Source organism: Phasianus colchicus, chromosome 1 (genome assembly GCF_987193195.1).
Source record: "Phasianus colchicus chromosome 1, bPhaCol1.hap1.1, whole genome shotgun sequence".
Classification (NCBI taxonomy): domain Eukaryota; kingdom Metazoa; phylum Chordata; class Aves; order Galliformes; family Phasianidae; genus Phasianus; species Phasianus colchicus.
In genome coordinates this window covers 67,027,690-67,050,349 of record NC_143436.1, presented here as the reverse complement: position 1 = coordinate 67,050,349, position 22,660 = coordinate 67,027,690, and the positions used below count along the sequence as shown (strand labels likewise).

Below are 22,660 nucleotides of genomic sequence, written 5' to 3'. Positions count from 1 at the left end.
CTCAAGAAACACAGGATAAAATTATACATCCTATGTCATACAGTCAGTTTAGTTTTCAACAGTAATCCTAAAATGTTCAAATCATATTAAGCCATTTTACATTTCTATGTATTCACTTTGCTTTTATTCAGTATTTAATACTTGTGTTGATAATTTGTTGAGGGGATATAATGTAAGTTATGTTTTTTTCTGAATATTTTGGTATTTTACTTTTTCTTCCAAAAGTTGAATTTTCAGTGACTAGAAATATCGAAAGGGACTTCAGAGAATGACTTTGGAGATTTTAACTAAGAGCATTCCTTCAGATGAAAAATCTAATTTTTACTTTTAAAAAATCTGAAATTTGTCCTGTTCTTTAAATCTTTGAATCACAAAATTGCTTTGAACTAGCAAAACCAAAGAATATTGTAGCTATAGATTTTTTAGAAGTCTAGATTTTTTTTTTCCCCAGTAAAAAAAGTGCTATTTAGAGATAATACTTCCTCACCACTTTCCTGCAACTGGGAGAACTTTTTCAAAATTCCTTCTGATGCAATTTAAAATTAAATTTCAATAGGATATTTTTTTCTTCAGTTATCTTGCCACAGTAAGGACTGTTCTGCACAATCCATTTACTGAAGAAAAGCAGCGGTACAATTTTAAAACTGAAAAGCTCTTTTTTCCTGTTTTTTTATTAGAAGACGCATGTTTGTATTTCATAATAAATGTTCCCCTGGCAGAAATTCTTAGTTCACCTTGATGTATTTTAATCAGCTTTGTTCTCAGTGCTGCACAGTAGCCTTGTCCACATAGACAGGCCAAACAGGGCAGCTGGCTTGCAGTAAGAGCCCAGCAATGATTATTGTGATGCATGTTTGTGCCGACCTCCTCCAAGAATGCAATGATTCAAAGTCCACTAAGCTTTTGTTAAAACTGTACCTGTTTTATTTTAGGTAAAACAAGTGATGTTTGTTAGGTAAAAATGAGGTAGTAACACTGAAGGAAACTTCTGTTTTGTTTTTAGCCTGCCTCTCCCTCCATTTTTGGGTGAGATCTTTACATGAGAGTAAGTACAAGCCTTCTTGGCAACCTCTAAGTTTTACTAACATTTGTGTGTCTTCCACTTCTCCAGAAAATTACTCTCCTGCAACTTCAGACTCTGACTAACCAAATTCAACTATATTAAATTCTGTAACAATGCTGCTATAATACCTCCCCACCTTACCTCTCCCAAGTGTGTTCTCCTCTAACATTTCCAAATCTCTTCCAATGTAAACGTCCTGTAACCCCCAGTATGTACTTCTCTGGACTTGGCACAGCTGCTGTGTTCACCCATCACATTGCCCAGCAGATCTTGGTCACACCCTCCTCAGACAACTTCTTTTCTCTGAGAGCAATGACTGTTCAGAAGATGGCTCCTCTTAGCTGTTACCTGCACTTACCTGAGCACTTCTTTTCTTCCATGAAAGACTACTCAATCTCTTTTCTATTAGTTTCAAGCTCTAGAAGAACAGCCCATGGCATTTGGAGTAGACAAGGAGGGCAGTGATTGTGTGATTGTAGCCTCAGTGCTTTTCGCAGTTTTCTCATCTATAAAATTGTGATGCTTCTTTTCTTGCTTTTCTCTCCCAACTTTCTGTTAAGATGCAAGTACACTTTTATGTAGGAAAGTCTTACAATTATTTTCCCTATTTCCCTAGCAAAACTTAATTTTAACACAGCATGCTACATAAAATTGCCAGTAGTCACAGGCTTTTAATCTGATGTTGTAACAGATATTGGTCCTACTAATTCCAGCTAATTTGCTCTTTGCATGTTTCCAGTATTTATGAGCACAAGGAATGCCATGCTGTGCCTTTCTATCCCAATGGATAAGGCCCTATACTAAATCCATGCTGGAATACATGTCCCTGTGCTGTATCCTAATTGAATTTTTGAGAGAGATTTCAGCTGTTCATGGCCAGCCTTGTTACCTATGTTAATCTGGATGGTATCCTAAGAAGGTATTGAATTCTTGAACATAGTTCACTTTTAAGGCAAGTTTTCTTTGTGAATCAGAATGAAGTGCACAATCTCTCTGAAGCAGCCTGGATTGCTAAATCCCTTTTTTTTTTTTTTTTTTTTTTTCATGTATATATATATATAATTTCTCTCTTATGCTTGCAAGTGCATACACACAGAGACACTATAAGCTTTATAAAGTTAATAGGGCCCTTGGCCCGATTTTAAGCCTTTGTCTTGACTAGACTAATTTGTTTTATTCTGCTTTCCTTCTGCTTAGTTTGGTGTCTGAATTTAGTTTAAGTGAAGTTGCTTGTGATCATTCTGCATGAAGGGCACCACAGAAGTAACACAAGACTGACTGAACTGATTGAATGAATAAACTCCTCCCTGCTATGTTCTCCTCTTCATTGGTATTTAAAAGGAAGGGAGATGGAGAGTTGCGTAGATTCTATTTGGTCTGCATATTTTTCTTGTGTACTCTTTCTACCATTTCTGTACTTACAGAAACAAAATACTGAAATAAGGCAGTTAAGAAATGTAGCCTATCTGTTGTTGTACAGTTTGTTTTTAAACTAGAGAGAAGACAGTAAAAATGCACAGGGAGTATTCTTAATGCTTTTTCTCAGGACACCCTTGCAGTAGGTTGCTACCTGACAGAAGAGCACAAAACTGAATAGAAGTCAGTGAAGTCCTCCAGTAGCTCTGTAAGAAACATGAAGATTGTGGCTTGGAAAAGATATTTACTTGTGCCTTTAGACTTCAGCAAACTAACCGCAAGAAGCTGAATGGGATGACAGGCAATATGTGCAGTAGGGAGAATAAGAAGTGGGCTCTTGCAAGTACCCTGGAGGTAATAAGGAAGAATTAATGTGATTGTAATACTTGAGACCTCACCTGAAATGCAGTATACATCTCAGGTCATCCGCATTGAAGAAGAGTGAACACAGACCGAAGCAGATTCAGAGAAGGATCTCCATCCAGGAGGGCAATGGAGAACCTATATTTTGAGAGGATACTAAAAACAACCTTGTTTTTTTTTGTTTGTTTGTTTGTTTTTATTTTTGTTTGTTTTAATTTAGCAAAGCAATACCTCTAAACACATCAGGGAGAAGGAAGAGCTAGTTGAACTAGATATCAAAACAAAAGATAAAATACATTTAATCAGTAACAAAAAGTGTAGAAAGTCAGAAGGTCCTCAAACTTTAAACTACTATGGTTCTGATCAGCATCCTCAAGAGATGTATTGGAAATAAAAATGGAATTGCTTGTGAAACACAGTTCAGTCAGTCTCTGAATAAGATGTCATATGACTGCTTACGATAGCTGGTCTTGATGATGCGAGGGATCCCTTCCAATCTTATGTTAATGGAAACAAAAAATATATATTTCAAAGACAAATGGTTTCAGTTGGAGTAATAGAACAAATGAGGCTTTCATGTCTATTGATAAATTCTTCAGTTCTTATCCTTAGAATATGGAACTGTTAGAATTATGGTCAGAATATTATAAACTCCAACTAAAAATTATGTCCAAAATTTTTATGACTAAGTGAGCACCTCTGGACTTCTTCTGGCACACATCATGTGTTGTAGGTTGTTATCTCATCTGAGATCACAAATGGAATGATTCTGAGTGTAGTCTGAAGTTGGATAATGGATGTAGAGGATTGCCAAGTGAATCTTTGGCTTGCCTTCTGAATCAGTAATAAGCAAATGTTTGGCTGTACAAATTATATCAATGGATCTGCAACAGCCAAGAAGGTACATTTCCAAATAAAACATAAAATGGACTTCTGTTTTTTATGGTTATTAAAAATCATGGGGTGCTTGGACATCCTACCAGTCTGACCAGGAAATATTATTCTGTGTATATTCCTGTAGTTTCAGCTGTAAGGTGGAACTCCTAAGCCAGTGTCCATAAAGTTTTTTTGGACCAGTGAGGCAATTCTCAGACTTAATAATATCACAAGCCTTTAAGAAACACACTTTTTTGTTGTTGTTTCAGAATATCCCTGGGGCAATTGTGAGCCTGTATTCTGCTTGTGAATCACTTATTCAAACCTCAAGACTCACTGTTAGAAAACTGTTGCATTGCATTATTAAGGAATGATTATTTTCTTTCACAAGATGGCTGTAATTTGAGATTGACTGCAATAGTCAAAGATTTCATACATCTAAATATTTTCAGCACTTTTTGGTGTAATTATGTGTATCATTTTTGTTGCTGATCTCTCACTTTCTAAATTGAATCATTTATTATTATTATCATTACTATGATTATTATTATTGCTGCTGCTCCTGCTGTGTTTATCACTCCATGCAACTACAGGGCACCTTTGGGATTGTCCATCAATGGTCCCCTTCATCTGTGGCCTCTCCTACCTTGGTAGGCAGGGCAGTTTTTATTGCTTGGTGCTTTTTGAGTTCTACATCAGACTGAGAATAGCTGTAGAAGGAAGAGAAAGACTCATTTTTTTTCCTCTTTGTTAAGCTCAAAAGGAAAGAGAAGGAAAAGTTTCTGGTGTTAATGAACCAAGTCTGTGAGAGTGGAGAATGTTTAATACCTATTTTTAAATCTTCTTTTCCAGGCTACTTGAATCAAGCTTTGCCAAACATACCACTGTTAGAGATATTAGGCTATTGTAATACTAGAGGCCATGGTCAGATGTAAAATTAATTTTCTCTCACCACATCCAAAATAACTTTGTATGATGCATACGTGTATTTTCCCTGCCACAAAGGATGAGGCCAAATCCATGTCTGGCATATTTAATTGCCTCTATTAGATTGCTTTTGTGTGGTCCTCTCTCTGAAGGTGTGGTAAAATACCAGTATTAGTCCTATTTAGAAATGTGTGCAGAGTTGCAGCCCATAGTGCTTTAATACAGCTAACTATGCTATTAACCAACATTTGCACTACAAAGTCTCTGACAATTCAGACTGCCACACAAACATTTGTTAGTTTTCCTCATATTTCTCCAGCACAGATTGTGTTGCAAAGCTTATGTGCAGGATTCAACTCAGGAAATGCCTGGTCACACCTGGGATGACTGTGTGCTCTATGTGATGAGGTGGGCTCCTCAGGATGATGTACGGGGTACTAACGCAGTACCAAGATTTGAGACAATTTTTTGCTTCTAAGACAATAACAATGATATTTTATAAATGAATGTGCAATGCTGTATAGTAAGTCTAATGTCTCAGCCAGCATTTAGGAGTACATTGATTTGAAGAGCACATATTTCTCATTGAGCAATTTTTAATTAAAAAAAAATAAATGATTATGATTGAGAAAAGCCTGGTTCTAGAAGGATAATCATGGACCACCCAGGTGTAGTTTTTACAAGACCCAGTTCATTAAGGAATGCCAGAATGTTATCTCCTGAGGTTATCAAGGAAGAAATTAGTGTACAGCACTAGAGGCTATTTGTTAAGTTAAAATTCCAATAGAAAATGAAAGGGGAAAAAAAGATGGTACATTAATATTATTTTATTTAAACTATGATTCTCCATTGCCTTTGCCAAAATCTTTTATGGAAAGTGCAGTGTTACAAATAAAAATGCAGACAGTAGAAAAAGCCACACTACCATGAGTACACCCATATGGCATGTTGCAGGATAGGCAAATACATGGATTTTACTGAAAAAAAACACCAACCTCCCACAGAAAGTGAATAATTTAAGTGGCAAAGCTTATACTTCCCGTAAGGACATACGCTGAGGACCAGCTATCCAAACAACCATGTTGCTGTAGATGTTTATGAGGTAGTTGACAGTCATTCTGCACAAATGCTGCTTAAATGGTACTGCAAAGCAGGAATGGAAGTGACCTTCTAAACTTGCAGAACACTGAAATGGGAGCAGACATGGAGGAGAACAGACAGGATTTCTTACTGCTGCTTTTTACTTGCAGCCATGACTTCTTTGCTGAAATTTCACTCATTCTTGTGTTGCAGTAACACTGACAAAGAGACAGAGAGAGAATGTATTATTTTTATTTGGAGCTGATTAACTTTGTTTGTTTGTTTGCTTGTGAGTAGAAATTCCATCATTTATAAGTATAACAGACTCCAGAGAAAAGGAATATTATATGCTGGGATCCCACTAAGTAAGCAAGGCTTCTGCCTCTTGGAGGGCTGCTGCCTTCCTGCCCTTTGTGCTAGGAGAAATCATGCACAGCCCTCCCTTTGCCCCTGACACCAAGGGATAAGCAAGCTTGCCTTTGCTGTTTAGAGCAATGCTCGGCTGGGGATCAAATGCTTCAAAGGAGGCAGGTAGGGAGCCCCGTGAGGTGGCAAGGCATGAATGAAGGCCACCTGCCTGAGCTATGGCACGATGCGTCCCCACATGGCCCTTCCACTCCATGTTGACCATGGGCAGTCTCTAAGTACAAACCCTCTTACACCTTCTTGCTCTTGCACCTCGCTGCCTGTTCTCTTGGCCTTGGTCTGGGCTGTGAAATGCACCCAGACCTGCCAGAGCCTTGTTCACCCTTGGAGACCTCAAACCTGGGATGAAATCAGACCTAAATGGTGCATTAGGCCTTGTGCTGGCTCTTCTAGGAGCAATTTCCACCTCCATGGGGGGGACTAATTCAGGCCATTAACTTGTCCTTTATTATACCCTAAGGGCTGTGTAAAGCCACCTGATATTTACCTCCCTACTGTTCAACCAAGCAAACACGTGCCTATGCCAGAAGTGCATAAAGGCTTGTCCTGAGTGCAGTTTGTTGACTGGCAGAGGATGGAGGGAGGATGGAGGGAGAGAGGAAGAAGGGAGGGCAGAGATGGCTGGCAGGCACTGGGCTCACAAGGAGCCATGCGAGAATCCACCCTGCCCAGTCTGTTCCACATGGGCTGAGGAGCAGCTCACCTCCATCTGACTTTGGTGCTAATTCTTGTCTCCTACAGTTTGCTGTAAGTCAGTGCCTCACAACCTCATCAAGTGGAGCTTCCTTCTTCCATGAGGGGTGCTCCCAACCCTCTTTTTGCAGCCTGACAAATGGAGTGTTTGAAAAATTGTTTTATTGACTTCATGATATATGGTGGCTTTATATTTGTTTTGTTTTATTCTCTTGTGGCCAAACCACACAGGACAGGAACCTTCGCTTGTCAGGTGGGATCTGAGCGTTCAGAAGTCATTTTCTCTGGAGTCTTCTGTATTTACAAATGATGGAAGTCATACTTCTAACCAGCAGAGTTTATCCAGAAACCTTCCTTTTGAGGTATAAATGTTTCCTGGAAAATGTTCACTCTGCAGCTGAAATGCTGTAGAAATTGTGAATAGCAGAAAACAAGTTTCTTAGGAAACTTTTTGGCAGTTTTAACTACAGCTGTCATTAATGTCTCAGCTATGACATATGGTCCTCTATTACCCCAAGAGCAAGAGTGCTGACACAGTAATAACAGTCTATAAGCACCTGTATCAAACTTCTCATAAACCATGTAGCAATTACCAAATATTATCCAGTAAGTTTTGCAAGATAGATTCCTATATAGTCCCAACAACAAATGAAAAAAAATCACAATTCATGACAAAAAAAATCAACCCCCAAACCAGGCTACACCTCTTCAGTCACCATCCAGTTTAAAACATTCATTACAGAGAATATAGCCAGCTCTACAAGAGCACACATAGAACATGCTCCAAGCTGCAATAGCTTGTGCCAAGGTTTTATTACTACCCTGTGCAGAGTTAAAAAAAAAAAAAAAAAAAAGAAAAAGAAAAGAAAAAAAAAAAAATCTGTAGTAACAAACTCACAGAACATAGGGATCAGTCTCATTAAGGAAGAAAGAGGAACTTTATGAAATATATTTACAGAAAAAGGAGAGGAAAGGAAGAAAAGAGTACTGTACCAACTACACTAGGGAAATAAAAGAGACGACTAGCCTTATACCAGCAGAAAGAGGCATAGAATTACTAGAAAAACAACTATAAAGACATCGTAAATCAAACAGCATAGAGTTTAGAACATCAAAAACGCAGAAATTTTCATCTATTATTAATTATGATAAAAAATTCTATCTCAGAATATTTTACACAGCTGCTGTTGCCAAGAAAATCTACATCTTCTTGAGCTGAGAAACTTTAAAATCAGAAGCAAATCTTTCAGTAGCCAGTGGAGATAGCATAGATATTAGCACAGTATTTCAATGTCTTCTTTCCATTTTCCAGTCAATTAAAAATACAAATATGAAATACAGAAACTATTTTAATTTTATTTTGATCCTTTTACAGTATTTAACTGAGCCCCAATATCCCGCTGCCTGTTCTGTGTGTTTGTGTGCACGTACTATGAAAATCATCATCTCTCTGAAATTGATTTGTGGCTGTTAATCCATGGGGATTAGTAGTTATAAAAAGTAATTTGCTTATTGTTTTATTTTCCTTCTAGTAATTTTTTTGATGTGGAGAAACATTTTTAAACACAGTGTCAGAGTTAGCACACACCAGATTAGCTGCCTCCTAGAGCTGGTAAGCACCAACTCCAGCAGCCAACTTACAATAACAAAATGCTTTAATTAGTTTCCTATTAATGTGTGCTTACATTTATATATGTATTAAGTGCTGGTTCAGCACTTGAGTCCATAAAGATGGATGCTTGCCTATCTTTTGGACACTTCACCTTCCTCAGCAGAATTTAGACCAAGGGCAGGAATACACTTTGTATGGCTTGAGATATCAGCCTCTACAATTAACTACATCTCTTCATATGTTTTGGCACCTCAAGTTCTTCAGGACAGGAGCCACATCAGTGGTTCTGTACTATAAGTATTGAGAACACTTATTCTGCATTCTCTGTTCCTTCTCATCTGCAAATCTGAAATAATGATACAGGCACATAGGCGAAAATTCCCACGTTACCATCTCAACGTGTTTCAGTTTAGACCAGTTCCAGTGGTGGGAGATATTCAGGTCTCTATATGCATTCAGTGCCTGGCTTCTCCTCAGGGAGTAGTTTATAGCCATTAAAGTGACAAATTATAGTTTGTGATGATTGATTACTTTTTATTTATCTAAATAATAGATAAGGTGTATAAAAAGATTATTACAAACTAACTTGATAAAACAGCATGCTCCATTCGATAGGTGGGAGGAGAATTTTCAGTGAAAATACTGCAAACAGCAGTAGCCAAGTCAACTTTCATGGTTAGTATTTATCAACAGTGTAACACATTTGCATCAGTCAGGAAAGTCATCGAAGCTGTTCACTTGGAAGAACTGCCATCTCTTGTTCTTGAGGCAGCAAATGACAACCTAGAAACTGCTTGCAAAGAGCTGAAAAGAAACATTTCAGGCACTGCCTGGAAAACGTGTGACTAAGGCTGTGAGAATAATTGTTTTTTTCAGCTAGAGTGCCGAACCTAAAAAAGAGGGAGAAAAAATAAGTTAGAGTCAAACCAAATGGAACTTCATTTTTTGTTTTTTGTGCCAAAATGGAAATCTGAAAACATTTATTTAGTGCAAAATGCAAACATACATTCAATTTAATCCAAAACAAAAATGTTCACTTTGAAGCATGAGGAGGAAAAGTAAAAGAAATAAAGTACTGGAATTTGCAATGTTTTCAGAGGAGTCAGTGCTGGGGTGCATTAAAAAGAGCGTGGCCAGCAGGTCGAGGGAGGTGATCCTCCCCCTCTACTCTGCCCTGGTAAGGCCTCATCTGGAGTACTGTGTCCAGTTCTGGGCTCCTCAGTACAAAAAAGACAGGGATTTCTTGGAAAGAGTCCAGCGGAGAGCCACAAAGATGGTGAAGGGCCTGGAGCATCTCCCCTATGAAGAAAGGCTAAGTGATCTGGGTCTGTTTAGCCTTGAGAAGAGAAGACAGAGAGGGGACCTGATCCAGGTCTATAAATATCTAAGGTGTGGGGGGCAAAGTGGCGAGGCCAGACTGTTTTCAGCAGTGTGCGGAGACAGGACAAGGGGAAATGGCCAGAAGCTGGAGCATAGGAAGTTCCGCACCAATGTGCGCAAGAACTTCTTTACGGTGAGGTGACGGAGCACTGGAACAGGCTGCCCAGGGAGGTTGTGGAGTCTCCTTCTCTGGAGATATTCAAGACCCGCCTGGACGCCTACCTGTGTGACCTGGTGTAGGGATCCTGCTTTGGCAGGGGGGTTGGACTCGATGATCTCTGGAGGTCCCTTCCAACCCCTACGATTCTGTGATTCTGTGATTCTGTGATTTTTACCTAGCAGCTCTGTGTGGAATGTTGTGTATATATACATGACCATTATTTAAATGGACCTTGATTCATTATGTGACCTTAGCATAGGGATGGGAAGCCCAGACTAGGCTTTTTCAGGGGCAAAAGACCCTTCTCAATTATCTTGGAGCCCAGAACACAGCAGTTAAAAGATAAATTTCTATCCACGCCTGGTGCGAATCTCCACATCCTGAGAGGATGCCCACCTCACCTGAATACCAGTTCTTGAGAAAGTAAGTCTGGCTCCCAGGCATGAGGCTAAAAAGCCTTTTTCCATTGGTTTCTCTTGCTCTGCCACAGTGACTACTTAGACACTTCATAGTATTTCAGCTTCACAATAAAATGGAACAGCTGTACTGAGAAGGATTTAGAGCCACTTCCCTGAATATCCTGTGGAGCGGTGGCAAAGTAGGTGTAAGAGTCAGACCAAATTCTGTATTGACTCAGTCCAGGGTAGTGTTAGTTCTCAGGTATGTTGGACCTGTTCACATGTTCAGTGTCTGCAAAGAAAGGAGCTGAATGTACTTTGCAAGTACATGACATCTGCACTGTAAATCCAACAAACCTAAGAAGTACACCAGGATTTCTCCCCTGCAGTAGCAGTCTGGAATGTGGGAGCTCCAAGAAGGACAAGAGTACACAGTTCAGGTCCTTGACTGAGGATCTGATTCAGCACTCACTGGACCTTCTGCAACCACAGAGTAATCTGGAAGTGATCTCTGGGGGGTCTCTAATCCAACCTCCTGCTCAAAGCAGAGCTAGCTCTGAGCTCACACCAGGCTGCTCAAAACTTTGCCCTGCTGGGTATTAAAAACCCCTGATAGAGACTGCACAGTCTCTTGGGCTTGTCTGACTGGGAAAGTGTCCCAGAGAGCAGTGCCCTCATGGAGAGGCGGTTTCTCCTCATATGTAGACTGAACTTCTCTTGCTTCAGTGTCAGTCTATTGATTCTCACCCTTCTACCATACACACCATGTATGTCCATAGAGACCAGCAGTGTTTCTTAGTCACCTCTGTGTAGGGACAGACAGGCTGCTATGAGGACTCCAAAAGCCCTATCCCCTTCCCAGGGTGAACCAGAACAACTCCCTCAGCCTCTCATTATAGGGACAATACTTCAGGCCCCAGCCATCTTAGTGGCCCTATGCTGAGCCTGTGCCACTTTATCAACGTATTGCTTGTACAGGCTCCCCTAAAACACTGTAATATTCTAGATGCTGTCTAATGAGTGCTAAGAAGGAAGATCCTTCCTGCAAGCTAGTGGCCTTGCCCCGTCTGGTAAGCCTGAGAAGCTCTGAGTGTTCCTACTGCTCACGCTCAGCTCATCAGCAACCAGGGCCTAGCAGCTTCTCTGCAGAGCTGATGCCAGGCAGGCTGCCCCACTCTGTGTGCTGGTGGGGGCTCTTCCTTCCCAGGAATGAGGACTGCCTCCTGTGTTCATTCCCCAGAGCTGAATTTCATAGAAATCCTTTTGGATTCTGCCTCCAGCCTGTCTGAGTATCTCTGGATGCCAGTCCTCACCCTCAAGTTTTTTGGGTGTTCCCCCAAATCAGTGCCATCTGCAAACCCATCACATTTTCCAGGTCACTTTAAATATATTAAACAAGACAGGTCCCATTGTAGACCCCTGTGGTACTGCATTTGTCACAGGCATCCAGATAAGATGTGATCTATTAGTCATGACCCTCTGATCGTAAACATCCAATCAGTATTGTACTCATGTAGTTGCTCACTCTTCCAGACTGTGACATTTTAACTTGGATACAAGTGTACTGTAGGAGATAGTGCTTACAGCCTTGTTATGGCCAAGGTAAAGGATATTCAGACCTCTCTCCTTTTATACAGATCCAATATTTTATGATAGAAAGCGATGGGGTTGATCAAACATTATTTTTTCTTGGTAAATCCATGCTGATTGAACTTTTGTTTTTTAGCTAGGCAAGATATAGAAAAGTAAGCTGAGAAAAGCAAACTAGACAAAGAGGAGGTAAAGAACAAATCTCAAACCGTTTTTATCTCAGTCCAGTACCTGACCAAAATGGTGTGTCCCTCTATTAATTTGAAGGCATCTTTTGGGAAAGTATTTCATAGGTGGAAAGAAAAGAACAAAGCACAGGCTACATGACAGATCCTCCAGACAGCTAACAGCCAATGGAATGTATTTTGAGAACTATTATGGTCAACCAAATTCAGCTATGAACTGACGGACATTTCTGTTTCGAAATAAATGTGCCTGTAATTGTGGACACAATTTGGCCTTGATATTTCCAAGACCTCAGTTGGCTGAAGAGCTTTGAGAATTGCACTAAGGTTTAAAACAAAGAATGGAGGCACCTCTTTTGATGGTAGTAGGAGGAATGAAGTGTTTGTTATGTGTAACTGCCTACACATATCTGAGACAGATTTGATATGTGTGTAAGCATATTTTAGCTTTAAGTCCTTAAAGTATGAGACTAATCTCTTTGTGAAGCCACATTTTCATGAGAACTCTTTTGCCCCATCAGTTTTCTTCTGAGAGTTGCACCCTAATTTGAGAGAAAACTTTGCCCTGTGTTCTTGCCTCAGTTTGAAATCAAATCACTTTTTTCTGTTGTCTAAGTAGAGGCTTTGATTGTTGTCAAGATAAAAGCTTTGATTTGTGGAAGGGTAGTCTTGAAAATACATTCTAAGGTGACAGGTGAAAACTTTGACTCCTGACTGATACCAGGAGCTGGCGACGTATTTTATACAGAATTGCAGAGTAATGCTGCTTTCCAGAAAAACAAGATAGCCACAGTTCTTCCCTAGTGGATCTAAGCTCCTGTTAGAATGTGGCCAATATGAAGGTATATCAGAGCTGTTGAATTTCATGGCAGTAATGACTTGCTCGTTTAACTTCTGGGCCCATTGTGAAACCATAGCCAAGAGATGGAAGAATTGCAGTTAGACCTTTTAGGTGAGCTACACAACTTGGGTGATGGATACATGTCTAGGAAGAATTTCCATTCAGTTTAATATGTTAAGACCTCACTTCTACCATATATCATTTAAACCTCTTCCTTCTTCATAGCAGTTCATAAGTAGTTCAGAACTTAACTGCATATTGGATCAGATGAGTGCGCTCACGTATTTGTCCTATTATTCAGTGACAATGGAAGGTCCCATTACATGTAAAAGATGCCCAAAACTCTTGAAAAAACAGCTTATCTAGGCTGGTAGGAATATGCTGCATCAGACTATAATGTGCCAGATTATTTCCCAAACTTTTGAAAATTAAGACTTGATGCATTAAAAGAAAAATATTTTTTCTTCTACCATATTGCTAAATACACACCCATTTTAATGCATTCATCTTCTGTGACCCATTGTTAGCTCTTCATACCTCACAAGGGGAGATGTTTCAGACTTTAGGAAACAATGATGTGTTATGACTCATCTGCTTAAATCTTTACTCATTATTTTCCATCATACAGTTATATAGTTACTATATATTTTTGCTTGGCATTATTCATAATTGAATAAATAGTAATTTATGATGAGTTAACCCATAAAAATTTCAGTGGTTAAAGTGGCTTTCAGTAGGCATCTGAAACCTACTTAGTGCTGTACTAGACAGGAAATCAGGATCTGCAGATTATGTGTATAAAACTAGAACAGTCCTGGTTGCAGCAGGAATGGAAATTAGAAAACCAGTTTGCTAATGCCTCCCACCTACACAGAATACATGTTTCTACATTTTTCCTTCTTACTTTCTTAAGAGAAAGGCGGAGGGAGAAAATATGGAAAGAGAAGATAGGAAAAACTGCAGAATGGGAAAATCGAAAATACAAATACAAAAGTACCCCATGAAAAATATTTTTGGAATTTCAAGTATGGCCTTGCCATAAGAAGCCTTCCAACCAAGAAACAAACAAGAAACCAAGAAGCCTTACCAGTGTCAGGCATCGACCTGTTATTGCAAAAATTCCCGATCAGTCTAAAGAGCATGAAGCTTTATAACTATGGAGAGATCTACAGCAGTTTCTGTCCTACTACACTATTTCTGAAATTGTATTGCTACTGGAATTGCAAAAGACATAAGTCAATATAGAACTAGACCTGCTTTCTTGATGATAAACCAGTTTTCTGTGATCTTATTGTTTCTGCAGAAAGCAAAGATTGGAATGTCTTTCATACCACCCATGCAAACTTTCAGTAAAAAATGAGACTGGTTAAATCATAAGACTGTTAGCAACAGCATTTTTACTATGCAAAACAGCACTTTACACCAAATTCTTTATCTTCCTGTAAATGACTCTAATTTCAATATTCATGAATTCTGTGCTTGGCTTTATTCTTAGTGTTCAACACTGTTTTCTTTAGTTTTGCAGGGTCAGAGCTCCAATCTACCCGGAGCAATTATGTAGTAAGTTGTTATGCTTCCCATACATGGATTCACAGCATAGTTTAGACTAGGAGAGACCTCTGTAGTCCATCTAATCCCACACCCTGCTCAAATCACTTCCATTTAAAGCAAATTGCTCAGGGGTGTACCTAGCCAAGTTTTGAAGACCGGAAAGGATGGAGATCCTGCAGTATTTCTGACCAATTTCTCCACTGGCTATCCACTTCCATCTTGAAAATGTTTTTCCATAAATCTTATAGCAATTTCTCATTGTCCACTTTCTGTCCAGTGGCTCTCATGCTGTCACAGCTGTGAAAAGTCTGGATCATTTTCTGGGATACCTAGGATCAGGAAAATGACTGCAGTAAAAACAGCATAGCTAACTCCTATCTAATTAATCCTGTATGTAAAGTCATGTGATAATCCCTTGAAATCAGCATCAAACTTCTGCTGATCTTAGGGAGGCTGAAATTTTGTTCAGCAACATTTGTGGCAAAAATGAATAATTTTGTTTTTCCTTTTTTTTTTCTTGTTTATTTGTTTAAATCACAATTTATGAAACATCAAAATAATAGAAATATATGCTGGATTCTGTTATTTTATTTTATTTTGATTCTTTTCATCATCAGTGCATGTATGAACGTGAGTGCAAAAATCAGAAAGAAGCTGATCCAAAATTCAAATCCCCTTCAAGTGTGAGCTGCTAATAGCAGATAGGTGTGTAGAAAGAGGAATTTTTGTCAAGAAGTCTCTGACAGAGAATGAATGTGTGTCTTCCCATTTTGTTATCATAAATTACCTCATCACATTGAAGTGGTCTTGTGCACCAGACAGGCATCTTTAAACAACAATTTGTGCTGTGGAAAATTAATAAGAGAAAATTACTATATGGTCTAATTGCTATTTTGGCTCTAAAGAAATTTACTATGGGAAGGTCTTGCCCAATCATTAAGCCATTCCCATTGTAAATATAAAATCACCAGAAGCCTTTCCAAGGGAGAGCACAGTAAGACTACCTTTCTCCTAGAAAGCCAGAGAGCTTCACAAATGTGTAGGACAAGAGGGCTAGGGGTGGGAGAAGGGATGTCCGCCAGGAATCCTTCTGAAAATTCAGTGAGGAGTGTGCAAATAATGCTGCATCTTTCTTCTATCACTCCCCTCAACCAAAGCAAGACACTAATTCTTGTCTTTGCATTGTAGACCAGATAATTTTCCTCTTCACTTTCTTTACATACCTGTCCAAATTTTACTGAGAATTTGCTCAGTTTTAATGCTTAAAAAGAAAAACAAACAAACAAACAAAAAAAACCCACACATTAAAAAAACAAACAAACAAAAAACCCTTCTACTATGCAACTTGAAGGCTCACTTGTAAATCTCCATTCAGCACATCCTCTGCCTGGCCCTAGCCAGAAAACAAAGGAGGGCTTGGAGAAGCCTTGTTTGTAAGCCCACTCTTATCACAGAGGTCTGATGTCTGAGGTGTTAATCTTCATGTTCTTTTGATCTTGGTAAAGATAATAGGTTGTTTTTCAATATTGTTTCTGGTTCATTAATATGTATGGTATCTGCTATTTTTTCCCCCCCAGAAAACCCTTTGAAGAAATCTCTGTAGCCTCTCTTCTGCTGCAGGCCTAACTTTGACTTTTCTGCTGTTCATTGTTTTCCTCTGTGTTTTATGTTCTCACTCCATTACAGCCATTTGGATGCTTTAGTTAGCACCATAGCATCATCCCACTTTCTTTATACTGAGCAGTATAAAGCAGCAGTACCTTCTGTTGCAACCCTCATTTGTAAAATATGTCCAGACAGCACAGTTCTAGGAATAATGTAGATGTATCAGGAAGTATCCCTCTTTGTTCACGTTGTCTCACCCCAGAAAAGAATTGAAGGTACAGGACTGCAGCAAGTACAAAAGGGCCTGAGCCCTCAGCCATAAAGTTGGCCAAGAAAGCCAGATGCCAGCATGAAGTGGGGTTTCTGTAGGGTGTATCAGGCCTTTGTGCAGCATACCATATCTTTTGCACGGACAGGGTACTCGAAACAGCATGCAAGACCACACTTGTTTCCCTGCTACACAGTCTAGATTCTTCAGGCTCACTTAGCCTGCACGGTGCATAACCCCCATGGCTTCTGCATTTGTCTCTGGCAAAGCATGTGTCACTTTCCAGATTAAAATAGGAGACCATCACTAGTAGGCAGATGCATCTTTGGGTATCCATGTTTCTCCCTAAAACAGTACTGAAGAAACCATCCTTCAGTAACTCTACTGAAGTCTGACTGATGTTGTTTCCAGACACATTTAAATGTTTGTTATAGTGTACCCTGTGAAAGGGTGAGACAATAACCAGTCTTAAATGCTGCTTGTGATGAAAAAAAAGCATTAGATCATTTGATTTGTATTTTTCTTTGGAATACACCCTCCTCACCACCCTGTGGGCATCTATACTCTCTTTTGTTGAAGCTGTTTCTGCTAATATGATTTCATGTTTTTTGAGGCATTTCAGTGTTATTGCTGATTTTTTTTTTTCCCATTTTCTCTTCCCCTGTACCCTCTCCATATTTCTGTGGTATATTTGGCAAGGTTGTGGGTTACACCCATGTTTCATCTTGTTTTTGTCATTTACTCACTGAGTTCAGAGAAACAGTTTTTCAGTAAAATCAGGGGACTTTTTGTTTTTTTGTCTTTTAATAATTTTATAGTTTTGTTGACTAAAGCACAAGAAAATTGAACGACTTGTCCATGGTCACATAGTGAGTCACTGCTTCTGTCAAAATAAGAATCTGCCTTGAGCTCCCATAGTTTGCATCTCCTTGTTCCAACCATTAGAGAAACACAATTCTGCTGTGAGTTTGTCACAAATCAAAGTTATTTTTTTACATCACCTGTTTCTGTGGCACCAACTAAATTTCAAAGCTATCAACCACACTGTGTGGTAGACAACAGCAATACAAAATCCTGTGATAAAGTAGATGTTACATCCTGGCTTCCAAAAAGTGAGCTAATAAAGACCAGTGAATCTAGACCATCTCGAGCCAGCTGTGCTCCAGTTCAGGATTTACTTCAGAGAAAAGTCTGAGACAATGAATGAAGAGGCCCTGAGGGTCAGAAACTTTTGCATTTAATCTAAATTTTCACATCTTTTCATGGCCCCAAATAGAAGTTCCCACGTGTGATATTGGACAGAATTGTTCTCTCCACTCAGACCAGCAGACCAGGCTGTGGAGAGCCCTTTGGAGAAGTAGCTTACCTGTGATCACTGCTTCAGTACTACTCATAACAGAAGATAAAAGAGAAACACTGCCTGCAGGAACAGGAGAAACTCTGTAGAAAGAGAACCCATGAGGATATAAATTTATAAAATAAACTGAGAAGAATTTGTGGGAAACATTCCTAGTATTCCCACTACTCAATCACATTCCTGGCTAGAAAATCAATCACAGAAAAAATAAGATTATCTTCAAGCACAGAAGGCTATTCAACAAGAGACATTGTTTCTCTGGGTAAGCAGCATCTTTTGACTGACCCACAATTTGACTGACAATTTGGTTCTGTTGAGAGTCCCCCAGCATTTTTCCAGTGATGGTGCTGCTTTTGTTACAACCTGATCATATGTTTGTCCTTCTGTGCTAACTTAGACTCTCTGGCCCTCAAGGGTCCACAAACCACAACTTGACAGTGCCAGCTTCTGAAAAACCTGACTCTAGAGAGAATAGCTGTTTTTGCTACTGTGGTCCCTTGCTGTTATCTCATAGGGCTGCACAGGATGTCCACAACAGAGTTCATAGTTCAAACTGGTACCTCTCTCTGCCATTTTCACTAAACTTAGAGATAAAAATTTAACAGTGAAAACAAACACACACACAAGCCCAACAGAAACAAAGAAACAAACAAAAACAACAACAAGTGGAGAAGAATGGCTGTTTTTTACATTCTAAAACATTCAGTCTTCTCCAGTAGTCAAATCAATATGTTCTGGTGGAGAAAGTGGTGAAGACAAAGAGTTTAGCATATGGCTGGAGCTATAATAGAATTATCACGGGCCAAATGAAGGACTAATTCAAGTCTTATTTATAGACTGTGGGTAACATTCAGATTTCACTTCATCTTCTTTAAGCCTTTTACTTACCAATTCTTTGAAAGGAAGACTAATTAAGAAAAGGATCCACTTGGAAACTTATTAGTTTTAAAATCTTTCTTCTTTACAGCTCTAGTCACTATTGCTTCCATAGTCTTTCAGAAATTTTTTGTCAGCTTATTGAAGAGACTTCAGTTGCCTCAACTCTTTTTATTTTAGCTCATTTAAATACATCAGCCAGTTTCAAGACTTGATAAAGATGAATGCATTTAAGCTTAGAGGCCTCATAAATGTTAGACAAAGAGCTTTTATTTTGACATGATGATGGAGCCGAATGAAAAGAATAACTGGTAACCCTCTGAAAACAAGAATGTGGGAATTTCTGACTGTAATTAATTTCGTATGGGGATTATAATGACTTACATTTACATACAACAAGGAATGCTAAAGAACTGATATGACAGAGTTAGTGTGAAGATGTATATGTAATGCAGTATTATAATGTGGCAGTCTATACTTTATCATTAAGATTGGTACAGAGTTTCCATTGTCTTTACCACACTCTGATACCATTAAAGAAACAAATTCTAGCAACAAAATCAGTGGGCAAAAACTATGCCCAACATGCACTTTTCCAGCCAAATGGAGGTCTACTGGAATGGCAGATCCAGTTTTTTATGTTACATGTGATAATAGTTTGCTTTTCAGCGCCAATCTCAAACTGCTTTGCAAGGCAGATCATTAGCATTGTACCACAGGGAAAACCGAAAATACAGAAGTAGAAGCAGAATCTGGGACTTTACAAGGCTGAGCTACTGCCTCCTAAAACAGGCTTTCCCTGAGCATAAGTATGCTGGTTGTTTTTGTACTCTCAGACACCTGAAAGTGAGGAAAAGATGCAATGCTGATTTCAGTATGCTCTAAATTTTCAGAGTTGAAAGATTTCTGGAATAGAAATCATGAAATGTCATTCATGAACAGGGAAAGTGCTGTACACAGTAGATGTCACTTGATGGAGACTAAATTTATTTATTTATTGATTTAAGGAAATGATGTATGTCTACAGCATTTCAATTACGCCAAAACAGAATGACAGTGCTCTTTTTCTTAATTTGTTTAGAAATAAAGGACACCATTTCCTCTGGAAATATATGCTTGCTTTTTGCTTTTCTTTTTCTTTTTTTTTTTCTTTTTTTCTTTTTCTTTCTTTTTTTTTTTTTTTTAATGAAATCTGCCTAGGATTCACAATATGAAGCAATAATTTGGAGATCTCTTGCCCTGCTAGAAGCCATAGTAAGTTCATGAAGTCTCACCAAACTTGTATGTGAATGTCTGTACCTTGTCAAGCCCAAACTGTATCATAAAGAGACTTGAAGTCTAACTTACTGTTGATTTTTTCTTCTTCATAGACATTTCAAGTGGCTGATGATCCAGTCTTGGCTTGTTGGGCTTGATACAGCGTTACAGAAAGAAGGGCTGTATGGGGCCTGAAGAGCATCCTTAAGCTGTCTTTGCTAGCATTCACACAATTTGATAAGTACATAGTACAATTATTGTGGGAACAGTAGCAATACTGGCCAGCAGCAAGCAAGGAAAGGACTGAAAGCCAGGAGACATGTTCTCTTCTTAGCTGTGCTGCTAACCAGCTCTGTGACTGTAGGCAAAATCTATTATTTTCTCAAAGCCTGATTCTCCTGAAGTGATTGATGAATTCGTCCTATTGTGTCTGCACTAATCACAGTAAAATTACTTTTTACTCCATTTTCTTGGACTTGGACTGGATGATCTTGTAGGTCTTTTCCAACCTTGGTGTTTCTGTGATTCTGTGATTCTGTGATTCTGTGATTCTGTGATTCTGTGGTTCTTTGAGTGTGCATGTGTTTCAGAGCAGTGTCAGTATGGAAGCTAAAGGCAGTTGCCTACAATGGATTAGGGTGACAAGGGTGCTGGAGAGTAGACATATTCAGAAAAACACAACAGCAGAATGGAGCATTAGAATTTCTTCTGTTTGCCATTTGAGTGCTCATTGTTTTTAGCCTTGCCTTCCAATTCAGAAGTTCAGCGTGTAATGGAAATATAAAAACTTAGGAGGCAGGTTGCAGGACCAGAGCTGACCTTGAATAAGACATGCCAGCTCTGCAGAGAGCATACAAATGTGCTACACTGTATAATATGCAGAAAGGTCTTGAGGTCTCTTCCTTCTCTTTAAACATCAAAGATGGGATAATGTGTTTTCATCCTTCAACATTAAACATTCTGTTACAGCCCTGGCAAAGGCAAAGAATTGTCTCTGGAATCTGCTGCCACGGGAGATCACGAGGTCAAATAGAATGGATGGGTTTAAAAAAGGAGAGGAATAATTTTGTGACCAGTAATAAAATGTGTAGCTACACATGCTAAAATAATGATAGGGCCATAACCTGAATACAGTGAGAGTCGGGAAGGAATTCCCCTTTACACTACATGGAAACACTGTTCATGTGAGCTGGTGGATTTGAGCGGTGAAGAGGCAGAGTCAACATGCCTGGGGAGAGCAAATAAATAAGCTGTGATAGAGGAGATCACTTCGATTTTCTGAGAATATTGGTCTCAAAGTGGGAGAGCACAAAATAAGAGATCATAATAAAGTTTTGGGGACCTAAAACATTATAATAAGAGCTGGGGAACATTTCACAAGAATGGGTTGAACGCTGGACTCCTTTTTGTGGATTTACAATTACCTTGAAATGTTTACTGTTGTCTCTATACGCTTCTTTGAAACTGGAAGGTGGAAGTGAAACCTTGGGTTTATTAGTTTTATGAGAGTTTGACTTACTTAAGTCACAACCAAGGAAGAGAAGCATGGAAAGTTTATTCTTTCAGAAGAGAACCAAAACAAGATTGAGCTAAGGTGAAACTGAAACGTGGAACTGGTGCTGTAGGAGAGAGTTGTCAGCAAATGGTGTGGCTGTTCAGTTTTGCAGAGCTGTGTAGCAGCGTACTAAACAAACAGAGATGACCCTATTAGGCACGTTGCTGAGTTTGGCCAGGAATGCTTTGCTGCTGGTGGCAAGATGGTGGCTGTGAGATGGGAGCAGACAGTGTTTACCTGGTGTTCCAACCCACACTCCAAGTGAAGCTTTACCTCTGCTTTCTTTCCAGACTTGCTGACACCAACTCTAGCTGCTTCATGTGTTGACATAACGCATTCACACGTTACATCTTCTCTTTGTGCTCCAGTCAGTTCTTCCCCTGTCCAGTGGGATCCAGTACTAGATATTTTATCAATGTAATAGTGTTACTATACATTTTAAGACCTTACTTTCTTGGAGGGCTGACTACAAGAGCTGTAATATTCTGTAATTGTTCAGCACACCTGTTTCCAAATACCTCAGTGTGAAACTATTTGTTTTTTCCTGTGAGAAGACTATAGTACAAGTTCTGTTAAGTCTTTGACAGCTCGCCAAAAACTACACCATTCATTCAAACTTGAGCATTAAAGGCTCTATTCACACACACAAGAAAGGATTTTTCACACTTTTCCAGTAGAATTTTAAATGGGAATGAGAGTGAATTAAAATATCACCTAGTTCAGCATTGCAATTGGTACTTATGGGATGATGAGTGCGCAGAAGATGGAAATAAATGAATAGTATGTGTTAGATATTACAATATTTCCATATAGTTTTAGAAAAAAATGACATGGACATGAGGATAAGACTGTGGCCTTACGTCTCTACCTACTAAATTAAATTTTAGAGATAAATTACTTGAACCACAACAGTGGCTTTCTGTTGGAATGATCACACAATGTAATATCCCCTAGTCACAAAGAAGGTCAGACTCTAGTGATTATGGAGCAGCACTAGTGTTTCTACTAAGTGCTAAGGTTGCTGTTCATCTAGCAGTGTCTTTCTTTCACACACCAGGGTTGCCTCAGAAAAACTCCATGATAAATGAAATTGTCCTTATATACATATTGTTTTTAGATCCTCCCATGCAAAAGATTTCACTTACACATAAGGTGGCTATTAGTAGTAGCAACACTCACAA

The 22,660-nt window shown here is 39.0% G+C and overlaps 1 long non-coding RNA gene across 7 annotated transcripts in view; it reads left to right on the top strand.

The window, feature by feature from the left end:
* The first annotated feature begins 740 nt into the window (after positions 1 to 740).
* Positions 741 to 22,660, top strand: part of LOC116231806 (uncharacterized) — a 63,562-nt gene continuing 41,642 nt past the window's right edge. For 3 of the 7 annotated variants that reach the window (XR_016469188.1, XR_016469184.1, XR_016469193.1), the window contains exon 1: positions 746 to 1,045. This is a non-coding gene — a long non-coding RNA (uncharacterized LOC116231806). Of the gene's footprint in view, positions 1,046 to 22,660 lie in introns of all 7 variants that reach the window. The other 4 variants (XR_016469194.1, XR_016469197.1, XR_016469175.1 and 1 more) reach the window with 4 other exon arrangements.